The sequence below is a fragment of the Homarus americanus genome, unplaced genomic scaffold (assembly GCF_018991925.1).
Source record: "Homarus americanus isolate GMGI-L3 unplaced genomic scaffold, GMGI_Hamer_2.0 scaffold28456, whole genome shotgun sequence".
Classification (NCBI taxonomy): Eukaryota; Metazoa; Arthropoda; class Malacostraca; order Decapoda; family Nephropidae; genus Homarus; species Homarus americanus.
The window spans coordinates 2,501-17,908 of record NW_024739552.1 but is presented as its reverse complement, the minus strand read 5'-3'; the positions used below and the strand labels follow the sequence as shown (position 1 = coordinate 17,908).

General features: G+C 42.2%; 1 long non-coding RNA gene across 1 annotated transcript in view; it reads right to left on the bottom strand.

The window, feature by feature from the left end:
- Positions 1–2,669: 2,669 nt before the first annotated feature.
- The window catches only part of LOC121874941, a 13,127-nt gene continuing 388 nt past the window's right edge, over positions 2,670–15,408 (bottom strand). Inside the window, exon 3 of the long non-coding RNA XR_006090512.1 lies at positions 2,670–2,696. This is a non-coding gene — a long non-coding RNA (uncharacterized LOC121874941). The remainder of the gene's footprint in view (positions 2,697–15,408) is intronic.

Sequence of the window (15,408 nt, the reverse complement as noted above, 5' to 3'; positions counted from 1 at the left end):
CTCCTTGGTTTATTGTACTAAGGTGTCTGCTTTAATTAACTATATTGGCATTACCTATACAGCTACTGAATGGAGGTTGTTCATTGTTTTGTTTTTTCAAAACAAGTCTCAAAGGAGTTTTACTTCATAATGGAAATGTATTTTCATCAATTCCTGTGGCTCACTCTGTGCATCTTAAGGAAACTTATGAAAATTTTTAGATACGCCTAGAAAAAGTTCATTAAAAAGATTATGGTTGGTCTGTTTGTGGAGATTTCAAAGTCAATGCTTTGTTGCTTGGTCAACAGAGTGGATACACGAAAATGCCATGTTTTTTTGTGCGAGTCGGACAGCAGAGCAAGACGTGAACATTGGGACAAAAAACACTGGCCACCTAGACAGGCTCTTGTGCCAGGTTCAAAAAATATTCTACATGAACCATTGATTGGTCTTAAAACAGTGCTGTTGCCTCCTCTGCATATTAAATTAGGGTTAATGAAACAATTTGTAAAAGCTCTAGATAATGAAAGTGATTGTTTCCGGTACATCTGCAGGGAATTTCCATCAGTCATATATGAAAAAATCAAAGCAGGCATTTTAGTGGGCCCTCAAATCCGAAAGTTAATGTTGGATCACCAATTTGAAGAATCGATGAACCAGTGTGAGAAAGAAGCATGGAATAGTTTCAAGAATGTTGTGTATAGTTTTTTTGGCAATAGAAAAGATCTAAACTATCAAATATGAGTGTAAAAGTGCAGTTCTTACATTCCCATCTTGAGTATTTTCTTGAAAATTTAGGTAGTTTAAGTGAAGAACAAGGTGAAAGATTTCACCAGGACATTAAGGAAATGGGAAAGATGTATCAAGGAAGGTGGAATGTGAACATGATGGCGGACTACTACTGCATGCTGACGAGAGATTGTGCCAGTGAAAAGATTGCCAGAAAATCGAAAAAAAGACAGTTTCGCCCATCCTAGAAGACAAATATTAAGTTCATACATATTCATATAATGTATATATATATATAATCAACGACCTCACCAGCAAGGAATCGAACTCTCGACCTACTGGGTGTGACTAGGGAACGCTTACCGGTTAGGCCACAAGGACACTAAAAGCAGTTCTAGACTCTGTTATATTTCACACAAAGCCTGTTCATCGAGCTGATGGCGCCATGAACCTCGATTCCTTGCTGGTGAGGTCGTTGATTATATGTTCAAAGTCCGCGTGTTATATGGACTAAAAATGAAGTATATATATATATATATATATATATATATATATATATATATATATATATATATATATATATATATATATATATATATATATATATATATATATATATATATATATATGTAACCGGTCGGAATTTACTGGACTTTATTTTCCTCACTTGACTTGGGGTTTATTAAAGATTATTAGATGGTAATGGCAGTGGAAGCGCCCCTTTGAGAAAAATCCCGAACCAGCACAAGAACACTTAAATCTACTAAACAAAATGACTTATCCGTGACCCGTGGAAGGATAGCGTCTGTGACTGGGATGAATGAGACACACTGTCATATTTACACTTATATTCCCTCCAACACTACAAACACAATCAAATAATGGTACACCAATATGCGCACCTCTTAACTTGAACTTAAAACACTACTCTGGGGAATAAAAGTTATACATGATATTGAAATTATTAGAAACTCAGGCAACAATAAATTTAAAGTATTAAGAAATGTTGCTTGCACACATGAAACAGGCCTTAAGGGTTTTCACAGAATAATATCCACCACTGCGGAAGTGGTATAAAAATAAGAAATTATTAATTCCACCATGAATAGGCCTAAAGGGCACTCAATATAATTATGTTACACCAACAGATGCAGGCCTTAAGGGTTTTCAACAAAATAATATCAGTCACTGAGGAAATAGTATTAAAAAATAAGAAATTAAATACTCTACAATGAATAGGCCTTAAGGGCACTCAATATAATTATGTTACACCAACAGATGCACACCTCCTAACCTAACTTAAACACTACTCTGGGGAACAAAGGTTATATCTGAGATTGAAACTATAAAGAAATTTTAAATGCACACAGCATACATTAGTAACTGAAAAAATAATATTAACTACACACAAAAATATTGTCACTATTATAAAGACGTTACTGAGTCCAATACCCGTGAACCATGCTCCCTAACCTAACACACACACAGATTCCACCTGCACTCCGTAGTCGTTTAAGGCACAACCAACAGGCACCCGTAGTTGAAGGCCCAAATCAGCCTTTCTCCACCTTGGAAAGTGTACCTCTAAACTCCACTGACTCTTGGCCCCAGTGTGCGACCCTGTATCACTCAGCTAGCTTCACTTTACCCTCTCTGTACATCCATAAAGCGGAAGGGAGTGAGCCAGTCAGACCTTGTACAGTTGAGAGAAGCTTTAGCTTCCCGTTAGCAAGAGGGTTTCACCAAGCTGCTTGAAACATGTGGTATTGTGAGCCGAGGTAGAGGAGAGCTGATGACCCCAACGATCGTCCCGTCGTCAGCTGGGCACCCAGACGGCTAGATTCCCTCAAGAGATCCTTTGATACCCCGCTAAACAGTGGCAGGCCTACACTGATCGGTCCAATGGCGACAATCGCCACCCTCAATCATCAACGGTAGTCTCAAACGGCAGTCAATCTCTCGCAGTCCAGTGGGTTCTGGCGGAAACCCTGAAATGAACTCACTGTTAGCTCTAGTTTACTTTATCGCTGCCCTATCTAAACCCTGTCTGAGATTGAATGAGACTTACTTGTTATACTGCAATAGCGCAGCACAGGTGACTAGACGACGTGACTATTTCTTGGACGGACGCGCAGGGATGTCCTGTAGGTCCAATCGCTTTCACATGACTGAGGACCAGCCAGCGTCGCGTCTCTCCAAGGCGCTAGCTTAGGCCTACGTGACATATTTTCCACCTAACTAATAACTCCTTGGGACACCCGTGACATTATTCAGACTGATAAACGATCTATAATAATTTCAAATTCAATAATAGTCCCTTAACTTCATGAATCGCATCATTATTAATTCGGCAAATTACATTTAATATCACTTAGGCCTAGTTCCACAACCTCTCGCTATGTGCAGGGAGCGCTCTCTTCCCTCAGACGACCTTGAAAGCTCAGTATCGCCAATGGCGCGGTGTTTGAAATTACACTGAAATTTCTGAATATTACATATATATATATATATATATATATATATATATATATATTCAGAGAGAAATCAAAATCATAAATCATGACTGTGTAGCGGAGTTGTTAATATATAAATCTGAAAGAGTTTTAGTATGTATGTTGTACTGTGCATACTCTATGAGCATTAAGAACACACACTATCATATGGTGATCTTCAACAAGATTTGATTTATCATGGGGGCTTGCCTAAGTCGTTCTTATCTAAACCCTGATCAATCGAGTCTTTATCTCTCTTATCAAACATACATAGTAAAACTCTTTCAGATTTATATACTAACAACTCTGCTACACAGACATGATTTATGATTTTGCTTTCTCTCTGAATATATATATATCTAATCTTATCCACGTTTTCATTGTGGATTTACATGAAATATATACATATTTATATATATATATATATTTATATATATATATATATATATATATATATATATATATATATATATATATATATATATATATATATATATATATATATATATATATATATATATATATATATATATATATATATATATATATATATATAAACAAGATAAATACCTGAATATGTACAGTACGTGTTAGCAGGGGAAGGAGGATAATGTACGTGTTAACAAGGGAAGGAGGATAATGTAACGTGTTAACAGGAGAAGGAGGATAATATACAGTACGTGTTAACGGGGAAAGGAGGACAATGTAACGTGTTAACAGGGGAAGGGGGATATTGTAACGTGTTAACAGGGGAAGGAGGATAATGTACTTGTTAACCCGGGGAAGGAGGATAATGTACGTGTTAACAGGGGGAAGGAGGATAATGTACGTGTTAACAGGGGGAAGGAGGATAATGTAACGTGTTAACAGGGGGAAGGAGGATAATATACAGTACGTGTTAAAAGGAGGAAGGAGGATAATGTACGTGTTAACAGGGGGAAGGAGGATAATGCAACGTGTTAACAAAGGAAGAAGGATAATGTACGTGTTAACAGGGGAAGGAGGATAATGTACGTGTTAACAGGGGAAGGAGGATAATATACAGTACGTGTTAACAGGGGAAGGAGGATAATGTAACGTGTTAACAGGGGAAGGAGGATAATGTGCGTGTTAACAGGGGAAGGAGGATAATATACAGTACGTGTTAACAGGGGGAAGGAGGATAATGTGAGGAAGAGTGAAGAGTAGAATCATCAGCATAAGACTGGATAGAATTAGTTGTAGTGTGAAGTAAATCATTGATAAAAAGAAGGAAGAGAGTTGGTGAAAGAACAGAACCCTGTGGGACGCCACTACTGGTAGAGAAAGAGCGAGAAATCGATCCCTCGACAACAACTGCCATGGATCGGTTCTTAAGGAAGCTAGAGATGAGAAAACAAAGTGGGGGAGAGAAACCAAAAGAGGGAAGTTTAGATAGCCAAGACTTGTGCCATACCCTGTCAAATGCTTTGGAAATGTCGAGAGCCACGACAAAAGTTTCCCCATAATCCATAAAAGAGGATGACCAAAGATGGCGAAAGCCATACTGGTGATATGACAAAAGAGAAAGGCGTTCAAGGTGACGGAGAAAATGGGAGTTCAAGATAGTTTCGAAAATCTCAGAGAGGGTTGAAGTTAGGGCAATGGGGCGATAGTTGGAGGGATTAGAATGGTCACCCTTCTTCGGGATGGGCTGAACCAAGGCATGCTTCCAAGAAGAAGGAAAAGTTTGGGTTTTGAGGCAAAGGCGGAAGAGGCGAGCAAGCACAGGGGCCAGGGCTTCAGCATACTCCCTCAGAACACGAGGGGGTATTCCGTCCGGTCCACGCGCCTTACTTACATCCAACCTGGTTAACACACCGGCAACCCTGCGAGTGGAGATTATAGGAAAGTGCATAGATTCAGTAGGAGGTGCAGGGGTAGGAGGGAAAGAGTGGGAATCGTCTAAGGCGGAATTAGAGGAGAATGAGGTGCCAAAGAGGGTGGCTTTGTCAGGGGTAGAGTTGGCTAGAGAGTTATTGGGAATGAAGAGGGGAGGAAAAGAAGGCGTGCAGAAGTTGTTACAGATGTTTTTAGTTTAGGACCAGAAGGATTTACTAGAGGAAGAATTAGTCAGGACAGCGGTCTTTCTTTCAATAAAATTCAGCTTAGCCTTACAACGATTCCTAGAAGTAATGAAAGACGTGTTAGTAATAGGAGGAGATAGTTTCATAGCTCGATATGCCCTATCTCTCACCCTGCAAGCAAGAGAGCAGGAGCGATCAAACCATGATTGTAATGTGAAAGTTTTGGTAGAAGATGGGATAAATGCACTCATACCGCCCTGTATAACCCCAGCAATGCTGTCAGCACATACTGAGGCATCCCGAGTGGAAAAGCAACATTCATCCCAAGGAAAGTCGGTGAAGAATTCTCGCAAGGATTGCCAGCTTGCCCTCCGATAGTGCCATAGTTGACGTTTAGAGGGGGGTGGGGGAGGTGGTCGTGCCCAGTTTGATTTAATAGAAATAAGGTTGTGATCAGAAGACCCTAAGGGGCAAAAATTGAGTATGAATAGTGTGAGGGGTTAGAGGTAAAACAAAGATCAAGAATGTTAGCAAGTTGATCGTGTCGATCAGGAACGCGTGTAGGGTGTTTGATTATTTGTTCCAAATCATTAAGTAAGGAAAAAGAGAGTGCCTCAGCTCCACCTGGGTCATCCCTTGCAGAGCCAAGCCACTCTCTGTGATGTACATTGAAATCCCTTAGGTAGAGGATCTCGGTGTTGGGGTGTGTGGATAGCAACGACTCATGGCAAGAAGTGAGATAGTCAAAGAGTTCGAAATAGTTGGTAGAGTTGGGAGAACAGTATAGGAAACAAAGAAAAATAGTCACAGTAGGTAGAGATATTTTGAGCCAGATGACATCATGAAGGGGAGATTCAAGATCCGTGAGTCGGGCTATAGGTGTACGTGAGTTGCAGTAGGCGCATACACCTCCCTTAGAACGGAAGTAGGTATAAAGGTTGTAGTTAGAGACTTGAAAAGGTTTGGGTGAAGCTGTTTGGTCAGTTGAAGTTCGGAGAGTAGTAAGAGGTTGGGAGAAGAGGTTGATAGATGGTGCTCTACAGAAGAAAAATTGGATCTCAGTCCGCGAATGTTGGAAAAATGAAGTGTGAAAAAAGCCGATCCTCCAGCAACCGCGGTGCAGTAGCTTGATGATGATCAGGTCGGCCCTGGGGTCCACAATCTTCCCGAGCAGTGGGACCCATCCAAGAAGGCCCCGCTTCAGTATTAATATCAACTGACATAGGAGAATGAAATAGAATGAATAAAACAGATCAAGAATGAGTACGGTTTTATTTGTGGTGTTGTCAATAGTAAGAGAGACAGTTGAGACCCTGCAATTGTGTGTAAATGAGGCAGAAAGAGAGATCAGCAACCTGGAACTTGGTCTCAATGTTATTTAATGTGTTAATGAATAAGATAGCCTCACACAAATATCCTAAAGGAGTTGTAACCATCATTTATGCAGATGAGGTCTTATTTCAAGGAAACTCTGTAAAAAAATTTGCAGATTGCATTAAATAATTTTCGTGTTCTTTCTCAAAAGATGGGCTTAGTTATCAATGAAGAAAAAACCAAGTGTGAATGTAAAGGAAGAGGAACTGAATCCGTTTTCTAAATGGAAAAATTGTTGAGAAAGTGTCAAAGTATAAATATTTAGGAATGTAAATTGGCTTTACTAGTGAAAGTAAAGAGGCAGAAATATATCATGTCCTCACTCAATGTAGAGCAAGATTACAGCCCTTGAAGGCTCTAGCATGTTGTGGTAAAGGTGCTGGGGTACCCATACTGAGAATGATGTATATTTCTACCATCAGATCACTTATAGACTATGTCCTCTCTTGTACTGGTGAAGGAAGGCTACGGAAGCTTGAGATCATGCAAAATGAAGCAATGAGAATAATTTTAGGGTATCAAAAGAATGCAATGATTGAGATAATGAAAATGGAACTAGGGTTACAGAGCATTTCACAGAGGGTCAATGAAATTAATACAGTTGCAGCAGTTCGATTAATGAGAGGGAACAGTGGGGGTAAATTTGTACAAGATATAAATGATGGTTTAAAAGATAAAAGGACCTTCTGCAGGCAAGGCAAGAGAGGATATATGAATGGATTAGTAAATATTATTAAAAAATGTAATCTGGCAGACTGGTGTGCAGCTGTTCAGAAGAGTTGTAAGAATCCACACCTGGGAAGAACGAGAAGTAGAGTTAGACATAGTGCCTCTCACAATGAAGAAATCATTACATGAACTAGGACAGTTAAGGGCTTTATATGGGAATAAGATTAGTAATTTGCCTAAAATAAACACATTGCATGTATATTGTGACGGTTCAGTTATGTCAAGTGGCAGGGCAGGGTGCGGGATCCTTATAAGACAGTACACAGAACAAGGAAATGATGACATCAAAATTGGACTTCGGTTGAGCAGTTTTATATCATCAACACAAGCTGAGTTATATGCAATGTTAGTAGGATTGGAAAATGTTGTAAAGAGGTATAAAGATGCATATTTTTTTGTTGATAGTAGGGCAGCTTTGGATTCTTTGAACAGTGGGAGTCCAGCCTTTGAACACATTATTGGTTCATGTAGAAAATTAGTAAATACAATAAGGAAAATGCCCATAATGTTCAACTTGTATGGGTCCCTTCACATGTAGGCATTGGTCTTATTGAAGCAGTAGATATAATAGCAAAAAGAGCCACGGAAAAGGCCGAGATCGACATAATATGTACTAAAACCTTGAAACAACTAAGGAGCAAATTACGGAAAATACAATCAATAGAAGATAATTTCAAAAGGAACGAAATATAGGAGAAAAGTGAAACAATGAAACATTACCATCATGTTCTCATGAACACAAAATTTACATATGGGAAAGATAGGAGTAGGTGGAAAGATTCAGTGTATATGAGGTTAAGATTAGGATATAAATATTATTGGGAACTTGGAGCTGAGAGAAGTGAACAGGATAAAGAATGTAGAGTTTGTAGAACATCCAGATCCAATACCCTGCCACATTATATACTGGAATGCCCATTGCTTAATGTATATAGAAATGCCCATATAAATAATGTCCCCAAGCAAATAGAGTGGATGTTTAAAAATAGGAAAATAGATGAAATATTAAAGAAATATAGAAATTTTGCATCTAGAATATAACTATGTACTATAACTGATTATATGAAATATTAGGGATTTATGTGAGTCCTGAGAGGGACATTCCTGGACTGGGGTGGGGATGACTTATGTCACTTCATCTCTTTGAGATGTACTAATGTTTTTTGTATCTCAATAAACGTATCGAGCAATCAAACCCCAGCAACTGGCAAACACTCCCATCCTATTTCCATTTTTAACACAAAAAGCTGAATTCAAGTACCGTACCTGGGAATCACCAACAATTACGCCCGTATTATTAAACTACATCTCCCCTATCTGACGAAGAGTCTTCTTGAAGTGATTGTTCTTTCAGGCAGTATTTTTATTGCTCGAATCTCTTCCCCTTCGTGCGGGACCAAGTAGGGTAGGTCTGGTAATACTGTCCACCTCGCTGATGCATTATGGGTCGTCTTACTCGTGTGTGTTTGTTTACCTTCGTTGGCGCTAAAATTAAGAGTACTGCGCTCTCATCATGGACATTTTATCCTCCCAATCATCAAGGACAAGTTATCGCAGAGAGAACGTTATTTATTAGTTCATTTGATTGGGGTGAAAAAGATATTACAAAATAAAAATACTTGTGGAAAGCCTGTTAGTTAAAAATACGGGGGAAATTTGAATTTTCTAAGGTTTCCAATGTAATTTTAAAATATAACTAATGTACAGTAATGAATAAAATAATAGGAAATGGCTTTTAAGTGCTGAGATGCCCTTATTATATTGTCATGGGTTAAAAATTGTGGTTTTCAGAGAAAACAAATTTATAAACGCCGCAATTTCAATGTTTTATAGTGAGGCTTATCACATGCCGTGGGCGAACTTACTTTTACTGAGACGGGGGAAGCTGCCGTGATGTCCTCTATATTAGCGCAAATACTGTATCATATATGCTTAAGTCATATTATCATTAAATAATCAAACTTCATCTCCCAGTGAATTTATTTTATTAAGCACCTAATTCAGCCAAATGGAAGTTTACCAAAACGAAATACTGTTATTGGTAATGAAAAATTAGAGCCTGCAGTATTTCACATATTATATCATGATCCACTGTATCTCTTTACTTTTACTTTTAACTTTCATCACTGATCGGCTCGTTAGCCGCTTGGGCGATCGGTCACATCTCTGTTACACACTGTTGGCAAGTACTGAGCAAGCACTGGCTTCTGAATTTTGAAAGAGCCTGCGACCTGTTTGCAAATATCTCTTAGTGACTGGCTCCACTGTTGTTGCCGCCTTTGTATTGAGATAGGCTTCACAGGTGGCTCCGGCAGAGGGTGACCAGGCCTCGCGACTGATATTCAGTCACGCAGCCACCCGGAGGCCAGTAAAGGCCCAGGGGGGGATGAGTCGCTGCACCAACTCTTCTTGCCTGACACCTGTCAAGATCCCGTGCTTGATCCAGGCTTCCTCACATTCCCGGCTGTGCGCCTTGCAGACGTCGATCTCCTCCGACAAACTCTTCAAACGTACAAAAAAGTCGTCAAAGGATTCATTCTCCGCCTGCTTGCAGCTGGTGAAGGCACGGCTACGCAAAGCCCCGTTATTCCGACCTTTAACATGCTCCTGTTAATGATCGAGCACATCCGTCACTGAAGATGAATTGAGCTTAACGGTGTTCAAACTTTGTCTCTGAAGAAATACATCCGCAGTTATTGGATGAGCTGTTTGTTTGGAGGCATATAAGGTCCATCATCGTGAGTAACGTCGGCCTGCAGCTCCACTTCACGAAATCGTTGAAGTCGTGATGTCTGGGTGAGACGGCGGTAAATAATAGATGCCCTGGGAGCTATGGATACAAGAGTGTTTGAGACGTTGGTGCAGAGAGGAGGGCATTGGCGCCTGGTGTGTTGGAGCGTTACTCAGGAGTAGAGGCAAGTAAAGAAATGCCACGCGTATCAAAGCGCGCCTTTTCGTCCTCTCTTTGTATCTCCTCCCTCTGAAGTTCCATTTCTCTGCGTCTCTCGTCCCTGTCGTCCATCCACCTCAGAATTGTGGCAATGTTCGTCGCTGGAGGGATGGTGGTGGGGACAAATCATCTGACGTTATTCTTTCCCACGCCCATTCCAGTATGCTTGAACTCATGTTTGTAGCAAGTGGTACCCTCATCGCTTCAACACAGGAGCAGGAGTATAAAGAAAGTAAAGGCCAACAAAGAGTCCATTGTTCACCCGTGAGGGTGGCAAGTGTGTGTGTCTCGAGATATCGTACGCGGCCGTGAGGAAACAAGCCTTTGGATACAGAAGGGTACGCCAGGCGTCTGGTAAATGATATAAAGACAGGCCAATGCTCAACTCTCAGCTCTAGACACACTAATACACTGACACTAACACTGCCACCGTCACTAAAACGCACTGTGACGGTGCAACACTGCACGTCGCGGCGAAACGCAACGCAACACAATACAACACACTAGTCGACGCACACATCGCCGGCAGTCGTAACGGTCTCGGCATTGTTCACAACACTTGTAAGTCCACAGATCCTACTCACTGCGCCATGAAGGTTCCAAGTGTTCCCTGAAGAAGGCAGTGATGGGTAGGGAAACACCGGGTAACACTGAAGTCCATTTATTAACGGATAGGATAAATACAAGTAGTGACTAGCGTGTGCCATGCACGACCCACAGAGTCAGACTGATACTGCTTTGCCATATGGCAGCCTCGGGGCAATGTTGCCACATAACATGTGCAGTGTTGCCATGTGATTACATATATAAATGCTATTCGGCACAGTAGCTTAGATACATAACCTACAAGTAGCACCTCTGCTTAATCAATCTAGTGGTGCGTTCAATGCCCTGATGACCCATGTCGTCATGCAAAAGTTTCATTACCTCCTCCTTCAAGGTAGTAGGCAAAACTAGTTGTTTTAGCTCCTTCTGGCCTTTCCCATTTCCTAAACAGCAATCTGTTACAAATGAGCAATCTCCCTCTCTGTTTCCATAGGCTGTTAAAATCCTGGCCCTTTCTCAGCTGCTGTAATTCACTTTTTCCTAGCTGCCTTTCTAGGCCCTTTCGGCACTATGAAATGTTACTGTCCTGTTCCTGCAATTGTTGCAAACCTTCCTGAGATATGCTGGGAAGCCACATTAACTGTCCAGTCACCTGAGGGCTATCTGCTCCTTCCTCAGCTGGGTATGGGGTCTCATTATCCTCACCACTAAGGGAACTCTCCTCCCCGAAAGCATCTATGGCCATAGCTTCAACACTCTCGGAGGAGTCATCTGCGTCAGGTTCTGGCTCATGGCTCTTTCTGGATAATCCATCTGCATTCCCATTGGCTTTCCCTGCCCGATATTCCAGATGATAATCAAACCGGGCTAATTAGCCACTCATCTCTGTTCTACTGCCCCAAGCTTTGCCTTGTCCAAGTAAGTCAAAGGATTGTTGTCAGTGAGTACAGTAAACTTGCTGCCTGCCAGATAGTCTTTGAATTTCTCAAAGCTAGCAGCTCTAACTTCATGCTACTGTAATTCTTCATATTTCTCTCCGACCCCTTCAAGCCCCTACTGGCATAGGCAATAGGATGTTTTCTGCCTTCTACCTCTTGTGACAAGACAGCTCCTAGCCCCTGAAAACTGGCATCGTTCTCTAGGAAAAATGGCTTGCTAAAATCAGCACAAATCAAAATGGGTACCCTGACTAACTTACCCTTTAGTTGGTTGTATGCATCGTCATGCACCTGGGCCCACCTCGAACAGATGGACTGGTTTGGGGCACCTGAAGTTAGGGCTGTTAATGGGGTAGCTAATTTTGAAAATCCAGGCACAAACCGTCGGTAAAAAGAGGCAAACCCAAGGAAGGAACGTAACGCCCTAATGGTGGTGGGAACCTGCCTCTGCTTAACAGCCTCAATCTTACTAGGGTCTGTCTCAATTCCCTTCTGTGACACTACATATCCAAGATAGGCAACCTTCCTCTGAAACAGGTTGCATTTGGATGGTTTCAGTTTCAAGTTATATCCCTTTAGCCTAGAGAGCACCATTTCCAGCCTTTCTATGTGCTCATCAAGTGTCTTTGAGAATATCATGAGGTCATCTAGGTACACCAACAGGGTTGAAAATATCTCACTGCCAAAAATGCTCTCCATGAATCGCTGAAATGTTCCGGGAGCATTACATAATCCCATTGGCATGCGTTTATAATCAAACAGCCCGAATGGTGTACAGAAAGCATTCTTTTGGATGTCCTTGTCATCCATCTCTATCTGATAATATCCTGAGGCTAGATCGAATGTTGAAAACCACTTTGCTCCTGCCAAAGCATCAAGAGACTCATCAATTCTTGGGAGTGGAAAAGCATCCTTGCGAGTGGCTTTGTTCAGTTTCCTTTAGTCGACACACAAACGCAGTGACATATCTCGTTTCTTCACCAGAACAATCGGGGCTGCATATGGACAAGTGCTTTTGTGTATGACCCCCTGCTCCAAAAGCTGGTTGATATGGTCCCTAACCATTTGGATTTGAGTGGGGGGAACCCGTCTGAAAGGCTGCCTAGTGGAAGTCTCATCTACGAGAGGGATGGTATGCTTGATTATCCCAGTGCATCCTAACTTTCCCTTACTGTCCAGAAAAACATCGCGGTACTTCCGCAACACACTCCAAAGTCTCTGTTGTGTGCGACTGGGTATTTGTTTTAGGTCAATCTTCAGCCCTATTTGCCTTAGATCTTCTGGCACCTGCCCATCAGCTGGGCATTCTGTCCCCCATTCAACACTGTTTGAGCTCACCTCTGTTGTTTCTTGTTGAGGACACAAATCGGCCCCACGAGCCACTCCAACATGCCAGTTTCGCTTTAGCCACATGCAAGAATTACCCACATTGGCCACAGTGGCAACCCCCTTACCGTACCTAATGGTAGCATATGTAGGGATAAGAAGGAGGTTGGGAGGGAGCCACCCTTACCCCGCCTGCATTGGCTTAATCAAGACTTCAAGTTTGGGACATCTCCGTAAGCTTCGGATGTAAATACTGACTGCCTGGCGGCAGTTTGCAGGGATTCTTGTTGGTTTCCACCTAGTAGAGGAGGCAAACCCCACGTGGTCTTTCTGCTGCCATCGATGGATGCTCTCAATCTCTTGGAAGCACTTAGAAAAAAAATCTGTTTCCCTTTATAATACTACAGTCAACATAATGGGGACCAAAATCCTTCACTAGAACTTCTCGACATTGTCGAAGTACATTCATCCCTATCAACCCGGGGGCCTGAGTAGCAAAGCTCTGCTTCCCCTTCCTCACTACAACCCCGACCTGCTCTATTTTATATTCAAGAATCTCAACATCCACCAACATGTAGCCCAGGTATGGTATTGACCCACCATTAGCGGCTTTCAACACGAGACCCTCCGGGGAATGTAATCCAACTCCCCTAGATTCCCCTAGATTCAAAATATCTACGATAAACTGTCTCTGAAACAAGAGAAACCTCACTACCAGAATCCAGAAGAGATGTAACCAAGACTCCTCCTATCTTAACTGCAGTGACAGGGGTTTTCCCCACCAGCCTGTCCTTACGCCACTCTCTGTGTGACCAGCCCACTTTTTCTACCTCTACTGGTGGGCTTCCCACAGCAAGGGTTGGCCATTTCCCTCCTCTCTAGCAATTTCCGACACTCCCGTGGTCTTGACTCCATTTCTTGGCTGCTGAGAGGCCCACCTTGGTGGACCTCCTCTCCCTCGACCTTGGTTCCGGTGCCAACAGGTGGCCGCCCTGTGCCCCCACTGTCCACATATATAGCACTCTCCCTGGAATGGAAGTGGCCTTCCCTTGTTAAAATGTTTAACTTCCGGTGACCCCTTAATTTGGACTAGGTCTGTCTTCACCGCCTGAATATCTACTCGTAATTCAGCAAGCATCTTCTCCACCCCACTCTCTTGAGGTACACTTCCATGGGGGTTTAATGTTTCTCTCACTTCCTTAACCATGGGCGAACATTCGTTTATAGCTGTAACCACACCCTTAGATGGGTTCTTTTCCTTAATTGTCTTCTTTGACTCTTCTGCAGCTACCTGTACCAATTCCTGATAAGACATTCCATGCTGGCCACGCAAATACCAATGTAAGCCACTCTGCAACCCTTGATCCCTTAAGCCCTTAAGAAAAACCTCTTTCAAAGTATCCGACTTACTGACGACTTGCGTTGGGGCTACTTTAACTATCTCCACACATTTTCCAATACACCGTGAGTCCTCTGATAAAGTCTAAAATGGAGTTCCCCCAGCGTCACATTTTCTCCATAAGTATCCTTTAAAACTGCGAGAACCCCTTCACTATCACAACTGTCACTCCAAGCCAGTTTTCTACCCTTTTCTGAGCAGGACCAGTGATAAATTTAAGAATATAGTTGACTGACCCTCTACCCTTGTAGCCAAGCAACCTTATGTTACACTTGGCCTCAGCTATCCACTCACCTACATTAATTTGGTCTGAATTATCAGGAGTCCCCGAAAAAGTCCTGAGCTTCATCTCATGGGCTACCACCTGAGGGAAAATATCAACACTGTCCTCTTTGTGCATAGGCTCACCCCTCTGTTCAGACTGTGAGACCCCAGTTTCCATCTTACCACACTTAGTGGGACTGCTCACCCACTGTTCCATCTGGTTTGTGAGTCTTTGCACTTGATTACATAAGGGTAGGATACTCTGATGATACAATTCACTTATCTCCGAGCTTCTCAAGTCGATCGAATTCTCCTCTGGAACGTGAAGTGGGGATGGGTAACTCATGCTTGGCTGCTTCCAGATTCGTCCTCCTCTGTGTAGGTAACTGCTTCACCAGTCAAAGCTCTCTCCTCCGCTGTCGATCCTCAGGAGGCGGTGGTGCCATGCTCCTCCGCGGGTGATTTCGGCTATAATAACTACTGCCTGGGTGCTGCTTGTTCTTTGCTCTATAGGGGACAATCTCAACTTACTCATGCAAGCAATTGCATACCCCGCATCTCCACCAAGTGTAGCAAAGCACAAAGCAGTGATAGGACACACACTTGTAGTTTTCTCTCATTTATTTACTCTAGAAAT